A 6,000-nucleotide genomic window follows, 5' to 3' on the forward strand; every position below is an offset into this window, starting at 1 on the left:
CCTCAGCATTCCCACAGTCACCCCCATAACCAAGATGGATCCCCAATGACCTCAGCCCGATGCCCACAGAAGCTCCGTGGGCCCTGGGTCCTTTAAGCCCTGGGGGACTGGCTATAAACACATGTGACTCATTTACATAAACTCTGCATCAATTAGCATATCCATTACCAGCAGCCATAGGCAACAAGCAGTTTCCACAGGAGGGGAGGAGCCTACACACCCACATGATTTCTGCAGATGAGGAAACTGAGGCTCATGATGGGGAGAAATATGCAGTACACAAGAGAAAGGCTAGTGAGAATTCTTTCTTCTGGAGGCCAAGAAGAAAGAAGACAGCTAATGTGACAACAGGGACATGTCTGAAGAGGTGACTCTCGAGACCAAATGTCCAGAGAAATCCCAGGTGAGGTGGGGAAGCTAGGTATTCCAGGCAGGAGGCTCTGCTCCAGCAAAGGGGCAGGGCCCAGCCCCGCGCAGCCGGTAAAGGCCCCCGGGCAGGGCCTGACAGTGCAAAGGTTCCCAGCCCTGCACAGAAGAAGTACCTGAGAAAAGATGCCAGAGAACTGAGGATTGTACAAGGCAGTATCTCCCATCACAGCTACCCAGCAGGAGAAGGAAGAGCAGAGGGAGAGTTGTGCTCTTAGGGGAAACTGAGGCACTGTTCATTCTCTGCCTGACAGTAGTGATCCCCTGGGGCAGGGATGTGAGCTGGGGAGCCCAGGCCAGAGATGAGCCCCAAAGCCAGGGAGGGGCAGGAGGCATGTCTCCTCCAAAGCTGTATTTATAGATTCTGTTTGATGTCCCCACCGTTCAGAGGCTGACCTGGTTCTTGTCAGCTGCAGGAGGAGGGAAGGAGGAGCATTCTGGGAGCTGCTGCTCAGAGCAGAGGAGGCTGGAGATGGGGGAGGGGACCAGGTGCACTGGGGGGGAGGGGCGACCTTAGGCGCAGGAGACAGGCAGGAGCCAGCCTCAGTTTCCTCTTTTACAATATGACTTCAACACACTATTTTTAATGATGTTATGTGTGTGCACATGTATGCCACACCATGTGGCCATCAGGAGGTGGCACCTGGGAGGGACATGACTCTCTCCTTTCCACATGAGTCCAAGGAGCTAAGTTCAAGTCATGGGCTCGCTTATCCGCTGAGCCCTCTCGTAGGCCCTGACATACAGATTCTAAGACTCAGTCTCAGGATGCACTCTGCCTGCCTATGTAGCCCAAGCTGGCCTTGAACCCTGATCCTCCAGCCTCCTGCCTCCCAGTATGGCGTGACAGGCATGTATCACTATGGCTTGGGAGGGAACCCAGAGCCTCATACATGCTGGGCGACCAAGCCCTCTGCACGCTGCCCCCACCCTTAGCTTCACATCTCAGCTCAGTTCTTCAGGCTGTGACATCAGCCTTTGATGCCATCCTAAAAGATGACATCACCATGAACCGTGTCATCAATTCCAGCAGGTTCCTGTGCTACCCATGAAAGGCTGTATGACTTTCATGGACCTGTATGTATAAAAAGGGACTTGCCTTTATGTCCCTTGACCTCACTTGTCTGTAGAGGGGAATTTGATGACTCGAGCCATGCCAGCCGTAGGTTCACAGCACTTGGGAAGTGGAGGCAGGAGGATAGCCAGGTTAAGTGAGCTTCAGAATGAGACCGTGACTCCAGAGACTAAACACAGAGGCTATGGAACAGCTAACTGGCAGAGTGCTCTGAGTACCCTTGAGGCCCTCAGCTCAGTCTGACCGTTGTCGTGACTCACTTCTGGGACCCCAACACCAGGGCACTGAAGGCAGGAGAGTGGTGCGGCCCCTGAGCCGCAGTCACTGCAGGTCAGAAAAGGTCAGCTCCAAAGAGGAGGATTTTATTAGGGAGGGGAGCCCTGCCCCTACCAGCCTATGACAGCGCATGGTAACTACCATGAGAGTGGGTGACCAAAGAGACCAAGTCGGTCGGCATCACACAGCCAGGTGGGCCTGAAGGCTAGGAGCTGAGCTGAGGTCTTGTGAGCTAGGTTGGGGAGTGAAGCCAGGCTCCCTGTGGGGTCAAGTGAGCCAGCGTCAGGCCTCTGAGGGCCCGGCCAGCGCCAGGCTCCAGGGTTAAGCCTCTGTGGCAGCTGAACTTCCGTGGACTAGTAATTTCCAAATCCCTGGAAGCGTAGCACCAGGTGTTCCGGAACAGATGCTCCGGTTTGACAGGCCACTACACATGAGGAGGGACAGCTGCTGGACTGGGTGGCCCCTAGGAGGGGCCAGGGTAAGGGATGTGTTGGCCAGAAAACCAGGCCACAAGTCCCCTTGAACACTTGTCCCCTGACGTCTTATCTCTAGTCATGCTTGGAAAGTCAACTCCACGATCAACCTTTGGGGAGCATTGGGGGAGCATCTCGTGTGTGCCTGGTGCCCCTTTTCTGATGCACGACTGAAAGTGTGCGTGCACGGTCATCAGGAATGGCATTCTGACCCTGGCTTGGGACCCACCGTGTAGGCCAGGACTGGTCAGTGTCTACCTCCAGAGCTGAGATCGCAGCCTCCGCCTCACCTGAGTGTATGTTCACAGAACTTGCACAGAACTTTGCTAGCCGAGCCAGCTCCCCAGCCTGCAGGTGGACGCTTTGGCTGGACACTGTGGAACCCCGTTTGCATGTGGGGCCTTAGGCCCAGAGATGCACAGCAAATCCAGAACCGGGTGGCCCACCTTCTGCCCCAAGCTCTGCCGTTCTATTCTCCGCAAGTCACTGATACCTTGAGTCCTCCGGGTGTAGGAAGACTTCTGGGGTCCACCAACTTCCCGATGTGCCTGCCTAGGTCTCCATGCCATGACCTCAGTTGCCTTGTGCCCCCATCCCTACGTCTGCACTGGGGGCTCCATCATGGTGCACCTGTTCTGCCAGGTGCCCACGTATCCTCCATCCTCAGCACGAGGCACAGACCTCCAGGTGACCTGAAAGGACTTTGGAGTCCCCTGGGACCTGTGCATGAGGTCAAGGAGTCTCTGCAGATATTGGACTTTGCACCCCCCCTTCAGAAGTGGTGTTGTAGGACGCCTCCAAACTTTGAATGTTCATGACACCGAATAGTCACCTGCTGAAGGGTGAGGTGGGAAGGTTGCAGCAAGAGGACTGGGCTTGGGACGGGTCTGCTAAGGAGGCGTGGTCTGGGGGTTACGGGGGCGTGGTCAAGAACGGAGAGGGGTTCCGAGGAGTGGCTGGGGCGAGGCAGGGGCTCAGAGTTTGAGGGTTCTGAGGTCGGGGTGGAAGTCTTGGAGCAGGGCTGGAAAGGGGACTGGAGGGAAGGCCTTGGGAGCTCCAAGGCTTTAGCTGGAGACGCGGCAGTCTTAGTGAACCGGGTTATCCCTCCCGGTGTCCTTACAGAAACGCGACAACGTCCCGGGCCTCAGGGTCTCCCCAGCCCATTCCCCCTTTCCACCGCGGGAGTCAGCTGTGGCCGTATTTTTAGCTCGTGTCCTGTGCCACTTCCCTTCCGACTGGGATCGGCCGGATCACCCAGGACCCACCACACCTGTCCCCGCGCAAGCTGGAGGAGGGGCAGACCGGGCTCCTCCTGGAGTCTCGCTTCAGCCCCGGGCCCTTTCCCAGGCCTCTTGAGGCCCCCTAGTGTCGCCAGTCCCCCCCTCCTTCCGGATCTGACACATTGTCCCCAACCCGGGGTCCCGGCAGTTGGACGAGGTGGGGCCTGTAGCCCGAGGTGGGGGCTGCCTGCTGCTCGCAGTCTCTGGGCAACGCTGGCTCACAGACAGCCTGGACACAGAGGCTGCGCTGTTCATGGGGTGGGGCAGAAAGCTGGAGGTGACCTGGGGTGACAGCCTGGGAGGGGGGTGTCTCATGCAGGGTGTGGCAGAGCGAGGTCTGAGCGCCCCAGGTTACGGATAGGTTGGTGCTGAGGCGATTGGAATCCTCCCGCTGCCTAGCTGTCCCCATTAAGTTCCCAGCTTTGCGAGCCGAGCCGAGCCGAGCCGAGCCGAGCCGAGCCGAGCCGAGCCAAGCCGAGCCTCGTGTGTTCTCCAGGGCTGCCCTGTGCTCAGCAGCGCAACCCATTTCATGGGTCTGAAAAACCAAGGCGTGGGAAATGTTGCACAGGCCTGTCATCACAGCTCTGCGGAGCCAGAGGCAGGGGGATTGAGTTGGAAGCCAGCCTGGGCTGCATGCATATACAGGGAGTAAGAAGGCACATTTTGGGGACTCTGGCGGGACACTGACCTCTGACTCTTTCTCACCGGATAGTCCATTAGGCTCTGAGCCTAGATTTTTCTCTTTGGTCAAGAAAGTCTGTTTAGACTGGGGTAGAGCTCTGTCATTCAGCAACCACAAAGCCTTGGGCTGTATCCTCCAGCTCCACAGACAGGCATGAAGGTGCTGAAAGCCCTTCATCCATCGCTCTGAGGCAAAGGCAGGAGGATCAGGAACTCCAGAGCCCCCCCCCCCCCCCAGCTGCAGAGTGAGCGTGAGAGCACTCCCAACTACCCTAGATTCTGTCTAAGAAAGCCACAGAGATATGGAGGACACCAGGGTGTGTTAGACTCTGGGTTTCATCTGTACAGCTGGCTAGGTCACCCACCTAGAATCTCTGCCTCAGTTTCCTCAGCATTAAAACGCATGCTACAACTGTCCCGATTTGGACAGGCCATTGTGGTGGTGGAGGAGTGAGTTCCCTAGCTCTCGCATGGCAAGCAGTCTCCCCAAACCACCTTTTCGTCTACTCTTGCCAAAGGCTGTGTTGTGCACTGGATGCCTGAGGTTCCATGACCTCCTGGGCCCCCAGGATGAGCCAGGAACAGGAGGTGGGACACAGGGTCCTGACCTCTGCTTGAAGACCACATTTCTGAGAACGACACAGTGTCCCCCTTACCTGTCCCACCGCAGAGCCAGATGGTGACCCTAGACCATCATCACTCCGGGGGGAACACATAGGAAATCTCTCTAATCCCTTAATCCACAAAATGAACCCCCAAAGAGTCTGTCGCCTCTCTCAGCTCACACAAGGGAGTAACAAGGGGGGCTTGTGCTTCAGGTTGGACTCTAAAAGGCAGCTCTTTTTAGCCTTGAAACAGCAAATGGATGCCAGATGGTGGTGGCGCAGCCTGTAATCCCAGCACTTGGAAGGCAGAGGCAGGCGGATTTCTTTTTTTTTTTTTTGGACTTGGTATTTCGAGACCGGGTTTCTCTGTGTAGCCCTGCCTCTGCCTCCCAGAGTGCTGGGATTACAGGCGTGCGCCACCACCGCCTGGCGGCAGGCAGATTTCTGAGTTCGAGGCCAGCCTGGTCTACAGAGCGAGTTCCAGGACAGCCAGGGCTATATAGAGAAACCCTGTCTCAGGAAGAAAAAAAAAGAAACATCAAATGGTTCACAGGATGTTGAGCTTTGATCAGTTCCTGTGCTGAGGCTGGGAACTGGGAGCGTTGGAGATGGACATAGTCAAAGACACACAGCAAGCAAGGAGAAAAAGATGGCCACAGGGTCATCTGCATCTGGAGGAATAAACACAAAGGGAGAGTAAAAAGACTTGTGGGTGGACAGACAGACAAACAGATGGATGGACGGATGGATGGATGGATGGTTAAGTGGGTAGATGGATGGGTGGGTGGATGGGTGGGATGGATGTAGGGGTGGATAAATGTATTGACGGGTGGATGGAAGGGTGTGGACATCTGTGTGTGTTCTTATGGACGGGAGTTCCAGTGTCTTAGTTATGGTCCCTTAGGGAGCATTAAGCTGTTGCAGTGTCTCTAGGAGGTAAACTGAGGCTGGCACAGGCCTCGTATGCTGCCTTCATGCGGAGCAGTTTCTTCTAGACAGAGGCTATCTGGACTGAGTCTTGAGTCTCTTTTTTAGATCCCAAATTTATTTCCCTGGGGCAAGCCTGGCTCAGGGACCTGGCCAAGTTCTCTCAAAGTCTGTCCCTGTAGCCACAGCCTGCAAAGCCAGGCCTCTGAGGCATGATGGGGATCAGCCTGTGCTGCTGAGGTGTGTGGTTACAGATC

Source organism: Apodemus sylvaticus, chromosome 9 (assembly GCF_947179515.1).
Source record: "Apodemus sylvaticus chromosome 9, mApoSyl1.1, whole genome shotgun sequence".
Classification (NCBI taxonomy): domain Eukaryota; kingdom Metazoa; phylum Chordata; class Mammalia; order Rodentia; family Muridae; genus Apodemus; species Apodemus sylvaticus.